The sequence below is a fragment of the Macrotis lagotis genome, chromosome X (assembly GCF_037893015.1).
Source record: "Macrotis lagotis isolate mMagLag1 chromosome X, bilby.v1.9.chrom.fasta, whole genome shotgun sequence".
Classification (NCBI taxonomy): Eukaryota; Metazoa; Chordata; class Mammalia; order Peramelemorphia; family Peramelidae; genus Macrotis; species Macrotis lagotis.
Window position 1 is genome coordinate 309,046,337 of NC_133666.1, and position 22,509 is coordinate 309,068,845.

General features: G+C 39.6%; 1 protein-coding gene across 2 annotated transcripts in view; it reads left to right on the top strand.

Annotated features, from left to right (window-relative positions):
* The window catches only part of ZBTB7C (zinc finger and BTB domain containing 7C), a 406,995-nt gene that overhangs the window by 171,912 nt on the left and 212,574 nt on the right, over positions 1 to 22,509 (top strand). For both annotated transcript variants that reach the window (XM_074205874.1, XM_074205875.1), the window contains one exon: positions 11,352 to 11,413. The gene's annotated coding sequence lies outside the window, so the exon portion shown is untranslated. The remainder of the gene's footprint in view (positions 1 to 11,351; positions 11,414 to 22,509) is intronic.

Below are 22,509 nucleotides of genomic sequence, written 5' to 3' on the forward strand. Positions count from 1 at the left end.
ACAAATTCAGTCCTCTTGAGGTACCTATTAACATTTTAGAATTGGGTACCATCAAACATTTCAGCTAGCTCCTAAGGCTGCCTCATAAATAAATGGCATAGTTGCCTGTCTACGTGCTCGGATTCTACATGAGCCCCCAATGAGTCTCCCAAAGTCCTGTTGCTGAAATTCTTCCATTAGATTCACATTCCTTTAGGATTTTCATTATGATTATTAAACTGCAAATATCTCAAAAAGAGTATTTGGAGGAGTTGATCATTATCAGCATTATCTCAGACATTCAACTTAGGGCAGATTTTCATTTGGAAGACAGACTTTGAGTTCTGTGAAGGCAGGGATCTGGTGTTATTATTTTTGTGAATTATTCAATAAACATTGAGTAAGTGAAGGAATGATTCAGTGAAAGAAAGGTCCAAAATTTGGTGCTAGTGTTGACTAACATTGGAGTTTGGGGTTTGGCATATGGGTTCAGAGGCACTTAGTAATAATCTTGATAGGGGAGTCAAGAATTTAACAAAAGGAAATTTATCTTAATTCAAAGTTTGGCAAAATCAGTTTGTTAGACCCTGCTGCTCAGAAGCAGCTACATTTTCCCTCTCTTCCTTGCTTCCTTTACTGTATGATCTTAGGAAAGTTACTTCCCTTCTCTGGGCCTCAGTTTCCTTCTCTGAAAATGAGACAATTGGATTAGAACAGCTCTGAGCTCTCTTCCCACCCTAAGACTCTGTAAATCTCTAATTCACAAAACCCCAGAGATTTGGCCTGATCTTAACTTTCAGTCCCAGATTTTTCTTCAGCAGGCATGTAGATTTACCCTCCTGAGCTGACAGTCAAATCACCATGTTTGCCACGGGCTTTAGCTATCTTTCCTTGATGACACACTCATCTGAACCAGAGCCTGTCAAACAGAGATTACCTTCTCGGTTCACAGGCACTTTGTTGGCTGAATTTACTGGTGATGATGGAATAGTGTTTGAAGAAAGGGAAGAAAGATAGGCAGTGCTACACTGGAACCACAAAGCCCTCACTGCCCTGCAGGATATTGCTCAGGTAGGGAGGAGAGAGGAGTGCCAATCATTCACATGCCAGTTTATGACAAAGCTTTGGGGAAAGGAAAACCAAGCCCCAGCCTGGCAGGCAGAGTCAAGATTGGCACCAGATACTGGGCCCGTGTAACATAACTGCTTATAGGAAGGAGTCCAACCTCGGCCTGACATTCAGGACCCTCCACAAGCTGTTCCCCTATTTCTCTTTATTACCCAACAGAAATGTTCCTCTGAGGTACTCATTATCCCCTAAAAAACATCATACCTATTCTTTCCCACTTCTGGCAATACCTTTGCTTAGAGCCATGTGACTTTGGGCTCAGAGTTCCTCTAAGCCCAGCCCATGAAATCTGCGATCCTTCAAACATAGTTTGGTTTTCCAGAATACCCTCCCCTTACGCTTCACCATCTTAATTCTGCCCATCCTTTGAGGACTACAGCCCTGAATCGTTGAGCATCAACCTGGGAGTGAGATGAGCTGGGTTCTAATGTTAGCTCTGGCACACACAAGCCATAGGACCTCGGCAAGGGACTGCCACTCCTGGACTTTGTTATCTCAACTTGTAGCTCTGTTATTCTGTGTCATTGATAATCTATCTCCCTCTTCCCTGACTGTTGCAGGAAACATATTTGCTGCCTCATTTGCCAGCATATGCCTTAACAGAATGATTGTGTATGTGTGTCCTGGCTAGACTGGGAACACCCTGAGGGCAGGGATTTCTTTTTTCTATCCCTCATCATACCTAGCATATGGTAGATGCTTAGGTTGACTGGTTGAAGGATGGAATATACTACCGCTGAAGTGAATCATTGGTGGAGTGGAAAGGAGAAAGTCATAATAATAAATAGCATAGATCACAGACTGAGATTTGGAAGGGACCTTACAATCTCTCTAGTCTAACCTCTCCTTTTACAGAAATAGAAAACTGAGTTCCTAGCAGGATGGAGTACTTAGCTGAGATCACATGATATAGTACTTTTGAATTTGCAAAATACTTTCCATACCTTTATGCATTTGAGCCTCAGGCACTCCTATCACTATTTTAAAGATGAGAAAAACTGAACTGGGTGATTTTTTTCATGATCCTTCAAGTATTAAATGTCAGATATGGGAAGTGAACCTAGGTCTTTCTGATTTCAGACTTATCTGTTCCATCATGGCAGCTCTGCAGTGGTTTCTTTAGCCACTGCTCTCTTCCCTTCTAGTCATCTTACAGTGATGGGAATAAAGGTTTAAGCCCACTACCCTGTTTCATTTAGATTGATACCTTGTAGGACTATACAGGTCAGAACTATACCACTGATTGTACTGGTGGGACTGATGTGTTTATACTGAAAGGAAAATAGATTGGGGGGGGGCAATTGGAGAAAGAGTAGAGAGACAATAAGAAGAATTAAAAGCTCTTGCAACTCTTAACAAGAAGCCTTATTTAGGACAATAATTAAAGGTAGCTGACCTCCTGCAGAGCTCTGTGAGTATCAGTAAAACAGATTCTCTGGAAGCTCTTTCAAATCCCTGAGGTGAGTGGAATGTTCACTGTAGGTGCCTAATTGGGCTTTGCAATTAGCTTTGCCATCTTTTACAAGTGGGTACTTGGGTATCCAAACTAAACCAAGTTCTCAGAATATGATGAGCATACTGAAGATCATCCATGGAGATGATATGTCTCTCTCTTCCCTCCCACCCCAACAATCTAGAAGAATCTTGACAGCAAGAAAACCTGGTTTCCTAACACCTATAACAGACCTCTGTTGTCTCATGTCCAACAAAAGGGGTGAACAGTTTTACCTTTCTGTTGCCAGAGCAGTTGAGTCTAAATATGAGCTGCTTCTCATATATTTACTTTCCAAATAATTTTGTGCATTGTGGAGAGAGTGGAGAGTGTACAGAGAAATCAGAAAGACCAGTGGTCAAATCCCACCTTAGACATTTGCTGTCATTAACCTTAGTGACGATCGGTTTCCTCATTTGTAAGTGGAAATAAATAGCATTTACCTTCTAAGACTGTTGTGACGATCAAATGAGATGATGGATGTAAAGTGTTTTGCAAATCTTATAATACTATATAAATATATATTATTATCACTACTATCATTATTAATTATCTAATTCAGTGGAGAATATATGTATGATTTCAAGGTCTCCAGGAAGATTTTTCATCTCAGACCTCCTCAGCAGCTCAGCTATACCTGAAATTCCTTTGTCAGGGGACAAAGCCTTCTATTCCACCATTAGAGATAAGGTATACCATGCAATCCTGCTGAGAGAGGAAAATGGGTGATTTACATTCACATTGAGAGCTGGATTGGGCAGTTAGCTAGTATAGTTGGAATCAGGCAAAGTTTGAATCTTGCTTCAATGATATATCAGCTTTTCCTTTCTTTGCTCACCCTACCACTGCCCCCTCCCTTCCTGTACCTGCATCTCTCCCTAGTGTGTCCCAAGACTAGCAGTGGCATCAGCTTGCCATTTCTTGCAAAGTGTAGGGCCCTTTGGCAATTTGCCCTGTGTAGCTTTACCACACCCCTCCAGCCTTTTTACAGGGGTGAAATCAGGTTAACGTGAACATCAAGGGAAAGAAAAAACAAATGACCTAAAAACAGCCCAAAGGATATGTGTGGCAGCGGGGAAGGGGCAACTCCATCCCTCCCTTTGCCCTGTTGAAGGTGGAAGGGGGAGTTCCAGCCCAAGGCACCACTCCCTCTCATCATCTCTGCCCCTGTTCCAAGGGCAATGTCCTAGGATGGCAAGCCCAGGGTGATGTCCTAGTTCCCTGTAGGGAGAGCACCAGGCAAGCTTTATTCAAAGCAGGTCTCATTGCTTTTTTTCATTCCATTGTCCCCAGGCAGTCAGAGAAGATGAGATGGGTGGGTGCTAAGGATACAACCCTCAGGCCTACAGCACCAAAAAAGATTATCTTTCAAGCTAGAAACAACTTCTCTATCTCTCCTTCCTCAGACACTGTGCTTTTTTTTTTTTTGTTGTTTATATGTATCCAAGACATACTTTTCTGGGTTTGAAGGACTATTTTAAGATTGCATATCAAAGCCAGAGACCCCAACATCCTGTCACTTGTAAAGTACTGAGGGGCCAGCTATCTGGTTACCTCTCACCCACAAACATGATTCCCTCCCTCCCTCCTACACTCCCATACCCCATCCCTTCTGTCCCTGTCTCCTGCAAAGTCCTTAAATCTAGCTCCTTGTCTTAGTCCCAACTCCCAGTGTAATACAGTAAAAAGATCCCAGGGCTCAAAATCAAGAGGCTGGGCTATCAGTTCTAGCTCAATTCTCTGTAACCTTGGGCACATCTCTGAATCTGAATTTTGCTATCTATAAAATATAGAGGTTAGAAAAAGGGAAATTTGAGGTTACTTGGAGCTATAACATTGTTATATCCCTACACATCAATGCCAGTATTAAAAAAAATAATTTAGAACATTGGTGAATTTTAAGAAATAGTAAATACCCTGAGTTCAGAGAAAGACAAAATTATTATGGACTGGCATGGTCAGGGAAGAATTCGTGGAAGAGGTGGATTTGATATGGGCTACATAAAAAGATGTATAATATATTCACATGTGCATAATTCTATGTTTGCATAGAAAGACTTATCCATACATGTATACATATGTCTACAGACTTGCATAGCCAATATTTTTATGCTTGTGTATGGACCCTGTTCATCTTTATATGTATAGTTATATAAGATTCTTACAGGTTGGTCTTGGGTAGGGGCTCAAGTCCTTCCCCACGCCTGGAATTTCCTTCCTCCCTCCTCCACCTCCCCTTTGCCATCCTAGGGTGAGAGCTGGCAAAGACACACCTGTTTGCTCAGGCTTGGGGCTAATCTGGTCCTCTCTGTTTCCGGCTGGACTCTGTTTTCCTGAGTTAGATCTGTGCTTGATGGGGAGGGGATTTATCTGCAGGCTGTGGGCGGGTTGGGTTGGGAGAGGTGGTGTGAGCTGACTCATATTTATGGCCAGCTGTCTTGCCACCCTGCCTTTGAGGAGTGTTGGCGCTGGGGCAGCCAAGGGAAGGGAAGGGAAGGGAAGGGGAAGGGAGGGAAGGGAGGGAAGGGAGGGGGGTGGGAGAAGCAGCAGCTTTGGCAGTTGCAGCAGTGGGGTGGTCTGTTTTTCTCCAGAGTTTAGCTCAGTGTGCTGGGTCTTAACTCTTTCTATGCTGATTTTCACGATTTTGTTTGGAAAATTAAAAAAAAAAAGAGGATATTTTCTCATTCTGATGTTATAGTGAAACCAGTCATGAGGAGAACAAGTCTTTTAGACTAAGATTGGAAGAGCAGCAGAAAACATAGGGGCAACTAGATGGCACAGTGAATAGAGCCCTGGAGTCAGGAGGACCTGAGTTCAAATCTGATTTCAGACATTTAATAATTACCTAGCTGTGTGATCTTGGGCAAGTCACTTAACCCCACTGCCTTGCAAAAAAAATGACATAGAAATCCTAGAAGAGCAGGTCAGAAAAACCCAAGTTCTAATCTAGCCTCAGATACTTACAAATTGTATGAGCAAGTCACTTAACCTCCCTCAGACTCAGTTTCTTCATCTGTAAAATGGAACTAATAATCTCACAAGGTTTTTACAAAATAGTTTTTACAAAATGTTTTATGAATAGTTTTTCAAAAGATTTTGTAAATCTGAAAGCATCAAGATCATCCTAGTTATTCTTGTTTTTATTATGTCAGAGCTGAAAGGAAATTTAGCCCCTCTCCTTTCCTTTTCCTGCTCTCATGGACATCCTCCATCCTAAGCTTCATTAGTCAATATCTTTTGATAAGCAAGTAAATATTTATTGAACACCTTTTATATGCAAGGTATCCTGCTTCATAGGGACATCTGGGGGGGCACAATGGATAGAGCACTAGACTTTTAATAGGAAGATTCTTCTTCCCTGAGCTCAAATTTGACCTCAGACAGATATTAGCTGTGTGATCGTGGGCAAGTCATTTGATGCTATTTGCTTTGGTTTCCTCATCTATAAAATGAGCTGGAGAAGGAAATGGAAAACCACTCCTGTAAATGTCAAGAAAACTCAAAATGGAATCTTAAAGAGTTGGACACAACTACCATCAACAACACATCCTGCTAGATATATAGGTCTGGAGGGTGGAATGGAAACCAAAAGATAGAAAAGTTGAAGGAGTTCTCTTATGAATGAGAAGCAAGGAGATTGGGATCTTAGCCAGTTTGTACAACTGGGTCTCTAGATGACCTCGGGCAAGTTACTTTCCTCACTATATTCCTCAGGTTCCCCATCTATAAAGTAAGGAACCATAGAACTTGAAAATCCCCTCCAATTCCAAATTGGCAATATGAAAATTAAATGACAGCACTAAATCCCTGGTAGCCCTATCCTTCTGTTGTTTGTGCCGCAACAATCTTGGATTACCACTACCATCTGCCTTTTCTTCTCTTCAATAGCTGGTAAAAAATCATGGAACCATGCCTATTGGATACACTATAAAGTCACATTATCCAGTCCTAATGGATGACCATTCTTTTACACTCCCCAAGAACTTTATTTCATGCCCTACAGAGAGTGTGTGCCAAACTTTTCTTTCCCTATGCTCACAGAATCACCTCCATGCTATACCCCACCTTGCATAATTTCATAGCACATAATCTTGCATCCTTCCTTGCTAAGAAAATGAGGCCTATCCATCCTAAATTTCCTCATTTCTAGTCGTCTACAAAACTGGTCTACAGTCTTACTTCCTTTGTCTTTGGGGAAAATGTGGGCTTCTTCCTTTCCGACACTAACTCCATTCACCTGTGCCCCCCCATTTCATTCCTATCCATCTCTATGGATATCCCCATCAATCATTCCCCTTTCTCCTTTCTCCTTATCTACAGTCTTTTTTCCTATTTCCCACAAATATGGATTTAGTAGGTGTGAATCAGAAGGGGGGGATAACAGCAGATTTTTGGTCGAAAAGAAAGGTTTCAAAGTTCAAGATCATGCAGTTAGATCACCTTTGGGTAATGGATGGTAAGGTATAAAATGTATTTAGATGAGACCCAGTGAAAATAGAGGTTACAGGAGTGGGCCTTTTGTCTCACACTGTTTCCTCTGCCTTTCCCACTGGACCTTTAGAGATGACAAGAAAGCCTGCTTCTTGAGGATGGATGTCATACCTTCAAAGGATGCTGTACAGAGCCTAATACCCTGGGATTCTTTCTTCCTAGTTGCAAATACAAATTTTTGGTTGGGAAGAAAAATTTCTTCAGGTATGGATGACCATGTCATACCGTGGTACTTAGTTTTACCCTTTTATCCTCAGCTAAAATGGCCACTGTTTTTCTACCCACTTCCAAATGTTGGTAGATAGACAAGTCAGAGGTAGGAAGAAAAATGTTGTGGACTAAACCTTTGGAGGCCCTGACTTCCCTCAATCCCCTCCTCTGAGTTGTGTATTGATTGTGTAAAAAGCCTTTTTGGTAGGATTTGTGAAACTTGGGAAGATTCCCATACCCCTAAATATCTCTCCATCATCCTGTTGCTACAGCTGAAACTCCTGCGTTTAACCATCCTCTCACCTTGTTTGGGGAACAAAAATTTCCAGCTAACATATAGACCTGCATGCTACCTGGGAAGGGATAACCCATTCAGCCATTAACAGGTAGAAACATCTTATTTTAAATTAGGAATATAGGCTAAGTAAAGTAGTAGTTGAAAGGAAAAGAACAAAGAATGAAGGGCTAAAATTGGGGTGATGTGCCCACTGGGTAGCCTGATGCCCAGAAGGAGAGTCCTAGGTGTCTGAATTTGGGAGCAGGGGCATCTCTCACCATCAGAGGAAGGAAAGGATTCTGAGAAATATTCCACCCTTTTTATGATTTGAACAAGGACCTCAAAGTCTTTCTTCTGAAGGTGAGCCCTTCTGTAGACAGCATTACCTTCCCCAAACAGTTCTGCCCTCCCTTGGAATCCCATTACCAGCTAGGCAGGGCTGTGTCTCCTTTCAAAAAGAAGCCACAGGCTGCTCTATCTTAGAGACTGTGCCTTTGATAGATGGTCCTTCCCGGCTCCAGCTGGTCTCCAAGCCGTGGCTATGAGGGAAAGATATTTGATGATCGTCTTTGGCCCCTTTCCAACTGCTCCTTGAGAATCGGGGAAAACAAGTCATCAGCTGTGAGTGTTCTTTAATGATGTAAAGTAGGACAGGGCTAGCCAGGCAGTCAGCTTTAAGAGCACAGAGGTCTGGGTCTAGGAAGGCGCCTGAAATCATTAAGAACCTTTTTTAGCTGAGGGCCCTTGCCCCTTGTCATTTATTTATCTAGAGGTGATGTGCTCTTCAGAATTGGTCATTAGTCCTCTGGACCAAGAATGCCAGATTTGTGGCAGGACAAAGGGGGAAAAGTTATCTTTATTTGGCAAGTTGCTTCCTGACTACATGCTTTCTCCTTTTCCCTAAGATCTGACATACAGTTACTGGGAAAGGTAGGGTATAGATAAGAAAGATTTAACATGATTTTGCTAATTGGGATCCCCTGAATTTGTGGTTCTGAAGGAAACATCCAACTCTCACCTAGAATGATCTCCCCTCCTTCTGACCTCTGCTCCTGGCTGTCTTCATGTCTCAAGCCTTTCCTAGTTTTTGTTGTTGTTGTTTTTTTAATTTTAGCGCCTTCAATAAGACTACTCCCAATTTATCCTCTTTGATGTATGTGTAAGTAGCGGTTTGAATGTTATGTGCCCCATTAGACTATGAGTTCATTGAGTTTTTTCAATGAGTTCATTGTTTTTGACTTTCTTTGTATTCCCCCCCCCACAGCCCTTAGGACAGTGCCTGGCAAACAGTAGGGATTTAATAAATGCCAGTTGGTTGAATGACCTTGAATGCCTAGCTCTACATTGAGTGCTTTGGCTCTAGGAGAGATTAGTTTATTGGGAGGAGTGGCTATTAAAATCCACCAGAAAATGCTTAATCTTAAGGAGAGATGAAGTATTTAATTGCCAGTCATTCAGCAAGTCATTATTTCACTCTTGACAAGCATTTCTTAAGTGTTTACTATATATGTAGTCACTATGCTATGAACTGAGGGATACAAAAAAAAAAGGCAAAAATGGTCCCTGCCTTCAGGATGTATATAGTCTAATGGGAGAAGTTCATAAAAGATACAAACAGAATGGGTCCATGCTGTGACCAGCATGATAGGAAATTCAGGGAAAGAAGATATGAAACACCCAAACTGTCCAAAAGTCCCTTAGAAAGTGAAATTCTAGAGAGGACTCTTATTGACATATCATAGGCACTTATTACTGCTTGTTGATTGACTATATTCACATGCCCAAGAGAGTAGTTCAAAACAATATTTTATCACCATTTAAAATAAAATTAAAATTAAAAAATTGTGGCACAAATAGTATGTTATAGCTTAGGGACTGGAAAAGTCATTGTGGTTCCAGTATGCAGGGAATATTTTATAGAGAAGTGACAATTGAACTTTGAAGGGATGGCACAATTTGAGAAGAGGAGAGGGAATGGGAGGGTATTTTAGGAAGGGATAAAGGATGAGCCAAGAACTAAAGGTAAGGATGAGGATGGCATATGGGTAGGACACTGAAAAACTTGATGCAATTGCATGAAGGGGTTATATTAATAGCATGGGAAACTCTTCTACTCAGAGACTTAATTTCTACTTCCATAAAATGGGAATAGGTGGGAACAAAGCTTTCTAACTGATCCTGCCAAAGGGGCAGACAGCCTTGACTTCCAAAATGAAGTTGGACAGAAGTCTTGTATTGGAACTTGTATAGAAACTTATGCATTATGCTTCTAGTACATGAGGGAATGTTGAGCTTTTTTTTAAAAAAAAGTGCTTCAGGCTTTCAGAATGATCAAGCTGGATCTGCCCGACACTAACAGCTTTTGCTGCAAGAATGGCAACTTGCTATCTCTCCATGTTCTACATATTTCTGAGATTCTAGTGACTTGAGAAAACTTCTTTCTTCCCATCAACCTTAGCCACAAATGGAGCATGGATCTCTCTCTCTCTCTCTCTCTCTCTCTCTCTCTCTCTCTCTCTCTCTCTCCTTGGTCTGAAGCTCCTCAGCTCAACCCCTTAGTCTCCCACTTCCCATTTCAGTTCAATTCAGGAAATTCAAGAATCATTTATTAAGTGTGCCAATGACTGTGCCAGGCACTGGAAATTCAAAGGCAAAAAAAAGAAACAATCTGGGGTCTCAACGGAGTTTGCATTCTATCCCTCTCCCCAATTCCCCATTCTACCACCACCCTACTCCACCTTTTTTTAATCTGTGTTAGCTTGGAGCCCTGTCTTTGTTCTTAGTCACATTGACCCAGTGCCTTTGTGCTGGTCAGTTAGAAACACACCACACACACACACACACACACACACACACACACACAAATACACCTCTTACCACTTATTAAAAGTCAAGAAATCTAGTCATACATGGGACAAAAGAGGGAAAGAACAAACAGCATATCCTTGTGCACAGAAGAGACTAAAGGACAACCCTGTTCTCAATATCACAATAGTGCATTAAGGTAGTGAAACTATAAAGAAAAAAAGCAGGAACATTCGGTGTTCAGCTTGGTATTGTCATTAATTCACCTCCCCCATCCCCCTCTCCATCTTCTCCCCCCTCACCTTCACATTCTTCCCCTCCCCACCCTGCACAAAACAGGAGCTACCAGCCAAACGCCAGACTCCACTATGACATCTCTGGCCTTTGTTGGTTTGTGTCAGTACTTGAACATTATTTAAATGTAGTTTGGGGTCCGTGAATTGCAATTACCTCCATGTTATTATTCAGAGGCAGATTGTTAAGATTCAGGCAGCTGTACAAGGAGATGCCCTGTGCTGTTAAGGTCCAATTTAGGAAGGCCTTCAGAGTCTCTTGCACGGGGTTGCTAGGCAACTCCATGCTACAGAAGTGTAAGCTTCATCCTGGAGTAGGAAGATTCGTGAGAGCCTCTGGGGAATTGGATGTGCTGGTCAATCTAAGAAAGGCACAGTGTCAAGGGTGTGTGTGTATGCGTGTGTGCGTGCATGTGTGTGTGTGTGTGTGTGTGTGAGAGAGAGAGATGTGTCTCACACACATAGAGGAGTACGTAGGTGTATGTGATTGTGCATGAAGCAGGGCTCTGTCCACTTGATTGGTAAGAAACAAACCCTGGGAGATTCATAAGAGTGTTGCTGGGAAGATAGAATATAGAGAAAAAGGTGCAGAAGGGCAGAGGTCATCCATGTAGCCACAGAAAGATACCCACAACAGATGCTGATATGATTTCCCTTCCCTTTCTTCTATTTGCAGGAAATGATCAGGTTCGCTAAGGAACTGTGGGTCTGAAATTTGAGACTAAGACCAGGTTGCTTGTGAGTATGAATTTTGGTTCCTTGGGGAGGGTCTGTGATTGAACAATGCCCCTGGGAAATGGAATTTTCTTTCTCCTTTTCCTGGTGAAGGACAGGTCTCTGATGGAGCCAGTTTTCACAGCCTGTTTTCAGAGGTATCCTTCGCTTCTTGGAAACAAGTTAATACACTTGGAGCACTTCTTAATGAGCTGAATTTTAGAAGAATTAGACAGATGGCTCTGAATGCAGGTTCTTACCAAGATGATAGAGAATCTGGCCCAGTTGGTTTATAAAAGTGAGATGACTTCCTTTCTTACTTAACTAGGACATTGTGGAAGACTTGGTCTATTCCCCAGAGAAAAGATCCTTTGTTTGGGGGTGGGGCAAAGGTGAGAGAGTAATTAAGGTAGATTCTGGCTTAGTTTTTCATTGTGACAGGTCATACCACAACAAAAACTACAAAATTAAAAAAAAAAAGGATCAGATCTCAAACATGTGCTAGAATGCTAGAAGTCACTGGTAATTGGGAGAATTCTTAAAAATAATTAGAACAAAATGTATCTTTTACCATCTAACTGAATTTGGAATCCTGGATAGGACCTTATAATTCTCATTTTAAAAAATCAATCTGAGTTTGAGTTAGATGCTAAAATGGCTCTAAGCATCCCATTCATCCAGGGAAAGTAGAGTATGGAATATTCTGACAAATTAATATTCTGTTTAACTAAGAGATACTATATTACACAACCTATTCAGTGACAATCAGAATGAATTTATTAAGTGCCTACTGAATACCTAACACTATAATGGGGGCTGTGAGGAATGCAAAAGTAGCACAGGCACTTAGTGACTACAGGCAATTATAATCTAATAGAAAAGATAAGGCATACTCACATGAAGCAATTAGATAACACAAGGGACAGTACATAATCAAGTTCCAGATTGCCTGCTGCAGACAGTGCAGGTTGCAGAAGTTTAAAGAATAAAGAGATCAATGTGGACCGGAATAGACCATGAAGACCGCAGGAGAAAAAGCTACTTAAGCATGGGCTTGCAGAATGAAAAGGATTTTTAAAAGGGTATGTGTGAGGGAAGAGTTGGGGGGAAAGATTTCAGCCACAGAGATAGTATAAGTAAGCAAAGGACAGAGGTGTAGGCAGACTGACCTAAGGCTAAATCTTTGTGGGGGATCAGGCTGAGAATGGAATGTAGGGATAGATAGAAGACACTGAATGTCACTTATAGATGACTAGGTTTTCAAAAACTAACATATAGTTAGTTTCTCACTCTAAAACTTCAGCTTGAAGTCTATGAATTTTAAAAATATATATTATGATAACTTTCAAGATAATTCATTTCTTTCATCTTCTATACATTTTAATGCATTTAAAAATATTATACTGAGTGGTTCATAGACTTCACCAAAGGGGTCTAGGATACAAAATATTAAGAATCCTTGTTCCTGAAGAACTCAAGACTTGACTAATAAGTTCTTCTGAGAATCTAGAACCCCTTAGAGATATTGTAGTGTGTCCTAATCATTACCTGTATAGAAATCAATAACCTTGGTCCAATTCTTTGCCCTCAATTCTGGCTATGAGATTTTTTTGGGGGGGGTTAATTTGGTTTGTAACTAATCAGAAGCTTACTCTCATGGTTTGTAATTGAGTTTCTCATGGGTGACTGGCCAAGGAAAAAGGTTCTTTGGAAAACTAGATAGAAAGGGAAGCTATTGTCATAGGTAAAGAGTATGGGGTGGGGGTGGGGGGTGGAGAAGAGACAAGAGAGACTGCTGAACTGCCACCAAAGAATGCAGAAGCATAATGTTCCAAGGTCTTATCCCCAAAATTGGAGCTTCCAAATATTCCATTCACAGGGGGCAGAGTTAAATGTCATTTTCACCTGTACTGGCAGTGATTTTCAAGTTAAAATTCTTGAGATATAGAGCGGCTAAAAATAAGCAATCATGAATTTCAAACTCTGCTGTGATTGAAAATGATGGTGCTTCTTATATTTCAAACTTTGACTGAATATCATGTATTCTAGTGAATCGTCAACCATTCAAGCTCCATTAATTCAGAATTTGTGATCATTTGTCCATTGGGATTAGGTTAAAACTTAACCTTTGCTTAGAGAAACAATTTCTTCAGAGAGAGTACAAATTCACAGTGCAAACAAGATCCTAGAGGAATATTTAAAATGCTTATCAAACTTCCCACATATCTTCAAGCACCTTAGATGGGCCATTTATAACAGAACAACTGCTATGCTAATAATGAGTCACTCATCAATTCATTAGAGCAAGTCCCCTATGAAGAGCTCTATTAGGCAACAACTTAGTTTGAATTACTGTATTCTAGCATTTGAACAGAATGAAGCTGCCCCCCCCCCCTTCAAATCCAGTCTATAATTCAAGTTTTCTCCTGAATTGAATTGGTTTGGCTTTCCAGTTACTATGAATCAGGGAGATTTTGCTAAATGTTTTAACTGTTCCTATTTGGATATAGTTTAACACAATTCAGGTCAACATTTCAACCCAGGATTTATTGAGCACCTTCCATGTGAAAACTCAGTGCTTTTTGTAAGAGTATTGAAGGCCTGCTATATAAGAATTCTATATTCGGCATTAGGGGAGAGATGCATTTTACTATATTTTATTTTTAAATATATTTCCATATTAGTCATATTGTGAAAGACGAATCAGGACAAAAGGGAAGAAATCCATGAGAAGGAAAAAAATAACATTTTAAAAAAGTGAAAATAGTATTGCATTCAGACACAATAGTTCTTTCTCTAGATGTGGATGGAATTTTCCATCCTTCTTTTAGAATTGTCTTTATTCACTGCATTGCTAAGAACAGCCAAGTATATCAGAGTTGATCAGAAGAGATAAATTTTAGAATAGATCGGGTGCCCATCTTCATGGAATTTATAGTTTAGTGGGGTGTCTGGAGTTAGGAAGGCCTGAGTTCAAATTCAGCTTCAGACACCTACTACCTGCGTGATCCTAGGGGAGACACTTAATCCTATTAACACTTTCCTGTAAAATCTGTAAAATGAGTTGGAGAAGGAAATGGCAAATCACTCTAGTAACTTTGCCAAGAAAATTTCAAAAGGGGTCATGAAAAGTTGAACATGACTTTAAAATGACCAAATAACAAGGGGTGATAAGACATATACAAATGACTATCTTTAAATAATACTTAAAGACCTGAGATTTCATTGGGGTGATGTCTGGCCCACTAAAGTAGATTGCACCCCACTACTTTCTAATGACACAGTATATAAACTCTGAGTCTGGAGTAAAGAAGAAACTTACTAGTTATGTGAGCCTAGACAAGTCACTTAACCTTGTTTACTTCATTTTTTTTTCAACTGTAAAATGGGGGTGATAATAAAAGCACCTACTCCCAGGGTTGTGCTGAGTATCAAAGAAGATAATATTTGTAAAGCACATCCTTGTTTCCTTCCTTCTTCTCAAATGACAGTTTCATGAGCTGCCATGACCAAAAAAGCATCACCTCCTATCTACTTTTGATTTTATCCACATTTCTCTAAGTTGGTTTTCAGATCAAAGTCCATTTTCAGGTCTATATCTGAAGCCTTTTCAATTTAGTAGAATATTCCAAAGTTTGCTTTAAAAAGTCCTTGACTTCCAGCATATACCAAAAAATCAAAGAATATGTATTTAATCTAGCATATTATCAAAGCCTTCTCAATTTTAATAATTCAATTTTACTATTATGTGGGAAACTTTCTCACTCTTTACAGAGGATCTTTCCCATGACTTTCTAGGAGAGCTATTCCAAATAATAAAATGGATTGCCTAATGATCCCTACAAGTATTCAAGCAGAAGCATAGCAGAGGGAAGCAGTTGATCTCTTGGATCTATTCTGGAACTAAAATTCTATGGGTCTATCATTCTCTGATATCCGTGCCAAACAATCCAAATATTACACGAGCTGTTCAGTTAGCAGAATTGCTGCCTTCCGGCACATATTGAGTACTTATCTCTTGGGTTTCAGTCTCATCAGCTTTGTCTGGTGTCTGCAAATGCTGAAATAGAATGATATCTTTCTTTTTGCAATTTGATGTGTCTGTTTCTTCTTGTTTCCTTGAATGTTCCATTGCTGCTCATGTTCCCATTCTGAGGTTATGAGGAAATTCATTCAATTGCCACTTGCCCATCTTAGTTCCCTAAATGAAATTTGGTGATGACTCTCTGCCACAGGAAAAAAATAATCATTTCCAACAGAGAAATAAAATCATTATCTTGATTGAAATAACATCTATTTCCCAATATGCCACCTGATAAAACATCAAATTCATGGAGCTTCCTTATTACTCCATAGAATTTTTAGGACACAAGGTAATGACCTGTTAGCTGATGCCGGTGGGGTAGTTTGGACATGAAGGAGTTCAAAGTTCTCCACTGGAAATGGTAGGTTAGAATCAGAGCTGTACAGTTCACATTCAGGTTTAGGTTAAGAAAAATGTTGAAGTAGGATCTGAAATATAAAAACAACTGAAAGACAAAGAAAGGAGAATTTTTTTTCCTTTCATTTTAGCACTTGGATTACTGTACTTGCTGGGCCTGAGGTCTATGGGATTGATGGTGTACATTGTTCAGTGGTCTGACTTGAAGATAATAAGAAGAATGACTATAGCTCCAATTTATACAGTTCTTTGTAAACCACAGAAACCCCTTCCTCAGATGATCCTGTGAGATCAGTAGGTCAAGTATTAATATCTCCATCTGAGGTTAAGCAACTTGACTTTGATCCCATAGATCTCTGCAAGGATCAGGGACCAAGAAGTTCAAATCCAACCATAAGCACTTACTGGCTGTGTGAACCTGAACAAACCACTTTACCCTATTTGCTTCAGTTTCATTATCTGTAAAATGTGTTCGAGAAGAAAATGGCAAAACACTCCAGTATCTTTGCATGGGGGTTGGACAAAACCAGTGGACTAAATAACAAAAACAACAGCAAATCAAAGGTGAGACTAGAATCTAGATCTGAATTCAGTGGTCTTTACTTACTAGATACATGACCCTGGACAAGTCACTTAACCCTGTCTGCCTCAGTCCCCTCATCTGTAAAATGGGGAATTAGATAAAATTATATTGACCATTGAGCCATTAGCCCCTGACATTTGATCTGGTTCATCCTTCTGCTCCCATGCAAAACCTAACCTAGGATACTGAAGAGAAATGAAATGCAATCCTGTGTTCCAAAACTTGTTAAAAGCCCTTCACAATCTGACTCTAGTTTACCCTTCCAGGATTATTACCTATTATTCCTCTTTACCCATTCTACATTCCAGGCAATGTGGCCTATTTCTACTGTCTAGAGTCTCTGTCTTCTCTGCTTTAAGCTTTTGTTCTCTTTCCTAGCTGCCATTTTTTTATAATCCCTTTCTTCAAAACTCAGCAGCAATGCTACCTCCTACATGAAACTTCTCCTGAACCTTCTGGTTTCTAGTATTTTACAATTTATTTTTTATTTACTTGATATATATTTTGTATTAATATGTGTGCCTATGTAGATACACATATATGTATATGAATATATAAATGTAAGTATATGGGTATATGAATTTCTTTATATGCATATGTATATTCCCACGATATTTGGCCACAGTAGAAGCTCAATTAATGCTTATTAAGTGCATGAATAAATAAATTGATGGACGAGTAGTACCTGCTGCCAGACTTGATTTTGTATATCTAGAAATGGGATTTGTGATTAAAGTATTCCTTCTGGAGAAAAAGGTGACCATCCAGTGGGAGGATGCAAAGTCCTTTTGAAAAAAAAAAAGTTAAGCCTTGTTTGCTTCAGTGCTTGACTCATCCCTGATGACAAATCCTCTCTCCCAATTGCCCATGCTGGTGGTAAGGGAGAAGCCACTGGAGACAGGGCAGTTCTCCCCTGTTTCCCTTGTCAATTAACTACCAAGCCAATCCCAGGGGTTTTCAGGGAGTGATGGCAAGCTTTCTAGTCTAGGCTCCTGGATAATTTTCCCCTGCCCAGAGACTGAAATGATGAGCTGCAGTGATTGGATCACGAGCCTTATCCCCAAGCCTCTAACGTCTATCAGGTACAAAGCAGGTCAAGATTTGTATGTCGCCGTGTGATAGAGACTGGAATGGGTCTGATAAAGGTATTCTCTTCAAAGAACTCATTCTTTGCTTTCAAGTAGGACAATGCATCAGAGAAGTTGTCAGGCCCTTTTTGACAAGGGTGAGAAGCATTAGCTAATATTTTGATTTTAATAGAATGAATAATAAAGAGCCCTGAGTACCTTGTAACTAATTTGGAAGAGCCTAATTCTCTGCATGTCCTCAGTTTGAGTCAGCCTCCAAAAGAGTTTGTAACAAAAGGGTCTTTTTTTTCCCCCAGGAAAAAAATATATTTCTCCGCCAACTTTTCTCCTTTTTAATACCCTTCCTGTAATGCTTCTCGGTTAACAGTTACTTATGAAAAGATGAAATAAAGTTGGTACCTAAAGCAGCAAGCCTTAGAGAGAGCCCAGGAAGGGCAGGGTTCTTGCTTTTGTTGCATGGTTCTGACCAGGTTGCTATATGTTACCTTGCCCAGTGTGGTAGCAAGGAATTTCAGATGTGGAAAAATTCATTAAGTGGGAAGCTTTGGATAGAGTGGCATATGCCTTACATTTAGGTTTATGGGGTTCCTGATCAAATGGCATGATTTCAAGGGCACCAGGAAAGACTTCCTTCCTCACTCTTCACTACCTCTAAGTAATACCCTGATCTGTTCTCTGTTGCTATAAAAATTCTTTCTTATATAAATCCTTTTTCATAAGAGAGAGAGAGAGAGGGTGTGTGTGTGTGTGTGTGTGTGTGTGTGTGAGAGAGAGAGAGAGAGAGAGCAACGACTATCTTAGGCAAGACCAAAGAGGGTCTGATAGGGTCACCAGGGGTCTTAGGGAAGGATTCTCAGCTTAGTTTGTGTGTAGGGAGTTGGTTTTATCAGTCATGATCAGTATCTGAGAGAGGGACTCATATGAACCAAGTTCATAAAGGACTAACTGAAAAAGATTTGCCAGATAAATGATTTATACTTAAAACATTTGGCTAATATGGAAATGTTGCTCAGGGTTGAACATATATAACCTATATCAAATTGCTTACTATCTCAGGGAGGGAGGTAGAAAGAGAGAGGATTTGGAATTCAAAATTAAAAAAAATAGATTAATGATTGTTATTTGTAATTGGGGGAAAATGCGATATTAAAACTGCCAAAAGGACTAGGATGCCAATGCCTACTTGTCAGCACATTTTCTTCCATATAGAGAGTTTTGGCCTAAATTATGAGTTTAAGATGAAAAAAAGATGATTTGCAAGCATAGTCACAGGAAATAGGGATTTGAATGAACTTAAGAGATCACATCATAGAATTATAGGTGTAAAACTAAAAGAGTTATTAGGTGTCATCTAAAGCACCTCCTCTTCTTTTTTCAAAAAAGGAAACTGAGGCCCAGATAATTTAAGTGACTTGTCAGAGATCACACAAATAATATGTGAAAGTGGCAAGAGGTCCTGTGGCTCCAAATCAAATGCTCTTTTCCCTGAATGATGCTCCATTAGTCTGTTAACCTGTTTGTGTCCATTTATACCATAGGAACCAATCAATCAAACAACATTGTTATGTCCTCGCTAGGTGGCAGTTACTATTCTGGATGAAAGACAAAAAATTATAGATCTTACCCTCAAAAAACTTATATACTCTATCAATAAAAACAACATGTACACAGATAAACATACATAAATATGTAGAAAGTATATTTGAGGGTTTAGTCCCTATTAAGGTAATTTTAGTAGGGAGGCAGTAGAAGCTAGGGTAAATAAAAAAGGTCTTAGGTATTTAGTGGTACTTGAGTCTTGAAGGAAGGTAAGGATTCTAAAAGGTGAGTAGCTAAGTGGCATCATATGCAGAGAGCACCAGAATGGGTCTGCTTTCAGGAAGACTCATCTTTGCTATTTCAAATCTAGCTTCAGACACTTACTGCCTTGACCCTGGGCAAATTACTTAACCTTGCTTATCTTGGTTTCCTCATCTATAAAATGAACTGGAGAGGGGGATAAAAGGGCAAACCATTCCAGTATCTTTGCCAAAAAATCCCAAATTTGATTACAAAGAGTCAAACAACGTGACTGGACAATAACAAGAGGCAAGTAGAAGTCATAAAGTTTCTTGAAGAGAAGACATGGTTGAATCAATCATTTTGTTATTGTGGAGGAGACTTGTGACAATTAACAAGCTACTGCAGAAATCCAGGAGAGAGGTGATAAGGGCCTACAGAAAGGTGATGGTTGTGTGCAGGAGACATGTGGAGATAATGTGGAGGTAGAATCAACAAGATGGCCAGAATAGTCCTGCTAGCAGGGCAGGTTGCCCTCTCCTACACACCTCACAATTCTTATTCTATAACTCAAGTCTCTCTGTACTCCATTAAGAGTTCTCTTCCCATTTGTCATTAAAAAAATTCTAATTTCCAAGATCTTGGATTAATTCCATTTGTTCATTTTGAGTGAGGTACACTGAAGTTAGTATCTTATGGAAAGCATGGAAGAGCTGGAGTCAAATCCCAATTCACACATTTACTAACTATATGACATATAACTCTTAACCTCATCATATCTTACCTATCAAAAAAAAATTTAAGAATCTCTGCCCCACCTACTTTGTAAAGTGATTTGTGAGGATAGTGTGAGATAATAGATGCAGAGGATCCTAACAAAGTTAGGGTGCTCTACACCTGTAAGGGATTATTATAATGACTAGTATTTCAAAACCATCTGTCCCAGATAAAGTTCCATGTTTAGAAAGTTTGTATATTGAGGAGCTGGAATGTGACAAGCTATTCTAATTTCAATAAATTGCTCCTTTCTCTGTTCTTTTGGTTTCTGTGAGGTAAGAAGCAAATTTGATGGGGAAATATTTTGTAACAGAAAGTAGCAGGGAGAATGGCAAGATAGATGAATGCTTGCTTAGCGCCACCCAGGGACATGTATTCTATTGGATTCAGTCAGTATGCCAGATCAGGCAAATTCTACAGTGGGATTTCTGAAGCTCTGGATCACTTATTCATCCATCCATCTATCCATCCATCCATCCATCCATCCAGTGAGCATTTATTTAGTGCTTACTGCATATGTAAGCTGGGTACTGAGGAGACTACAAAGAAATATAAGAAAATTGCTCAGACCTCTGGGAGTTTACAAATCAGATACTAAGAGGCTGAACACAAGAAAAAATTAACTAGCCATGTGAGGCAATGTATGAGCTGAATGGCAGTCTAATTAGACAAACACCAAGCATTCAGAGAAGGGAGAAATCATCCTGAGCTGGGATGATCCATAGAGCGAATCTCAGAGTTACAGATGTAACTCAAAGCCCTTCTAGTCCAAGGCATTCTTGAATAGGAATTTCTTCAAAATATGTTCATCCAGTCTCTGCTTGTAGATCTCTAATTTGAAGGACTCACTACCTCCTCAGGCATCCTTACCCAGGAAGTCTTCACATTAGAGATCGGACTATCTTTGGTCTTTGAAGTTATTTAAAACAGAAAAGAGAAGGAAGAGTATTGCAGGTAGGGGAAAAAAATCTAAGGGATTAGAAATGAACATTTGTGGGGACAAGGAAGAGGTAGACTTTACTAGAGGAGAGAATCAGTAATAGCCAAAATCATTGTAGCCCTTTGAGAGACAGTTAAGGAGTGTGGAAAGTCTGGACTTGGAGTCATTGAGGATCTGTATTTAAATCCTTCCTCTGATACCTACCTGGGCTGCTTGGTCTTATCACAGACACTTTTCAGTGACCCATGCAACTCCCTAAAACCATTAGTTAAAGAGATTTGTTGATCTCATTTGTAAAGGATAAAAGCATCAGAGGCTTTACATATACATATATATATGTACATCTTTGAGTGCATATATAAATATATAGACACATATGTGTATATATAGAGAGATGTATATCTCATTTCATATATATATGCAATGTAAACACAAACAAACACATCTGAACAGACATACATAGATAGATAAAACATTAAACACGATCTCTGCTGCAGACATTGTGCTGTTCATACATGTGCATATGTAGAGATGGAACTTTTATTTCATGTCTGTATAAACATATATGTGCATTTCATATATGGTTTCTTAGAAGCTTGCAAAACTTAATACTCATTATCTCATTTTGTCTTGGGGAGTTGTGGAAAGTCAGAGAGTGAGAGTGGAATAATATTGTAGAGGACCTTGAAGGCCAAAACAAATAGTTTTTGAATAATTAAAAAACCCTAACAGCTTCCAGGACCAGAAAAAAATTATTAGCATTATCCTTTGGATTTTATTATAGCAGCATTTGAACTGTCCTTTGGAGAAAACATTGATTTCATCAATCACTTACTGGTCGAAGCCCATTGCTGCCATCTCTATATGAACTCTATAATCTTTCTTTAATATTGGAATATTGTTATTTGCCTTGAAATAGATGGACCATCACTTAGATGGTCTAGAAATCTTTTGAAAAGAAGAGTTTCATAGTTATAATAAAATCATAGAGTGTCAGAACTGGAAAAAAACAAAGAGGTCATCTGGTCTTGCTCCCTTATCACACAGATGAGGAAGGACCTAGAACCCCCAAAATACAAGACTTACCCAGGATCATAGGGCAAGTTATAGGATCATAGATTTAGAATTAGAAGAATCCTCAGAAACCATCTATTCCAACTTCCTCATTTTACTTAAGGCCTTAGAAGTGGAATATGGAATATGGAAAAGTCAGTTCATCAGACTCCAGGGTCTGGCTTCCATTTAATCCTCATTTAAACCACAGATATACCTGACATAAACCTTCAAGTACCTGCCCAAAGTCATAGAGCAATTTATGAGGATTTTTTCCCCTAAATATACCTAGACTGATGAGACAAGGGATATGTGTGTGTGTGTGTGTGTATGTAAGAGGAGAGAGAGAGAGAGAGAGAGAGAGAGAGCAGACAACCCCTCTAAGTATTTCATTAAACACTTGGATGTAACAGTGTGGACCCTGGAGGGAGGATAAGCAGAAAAGAGATGTGTACAATC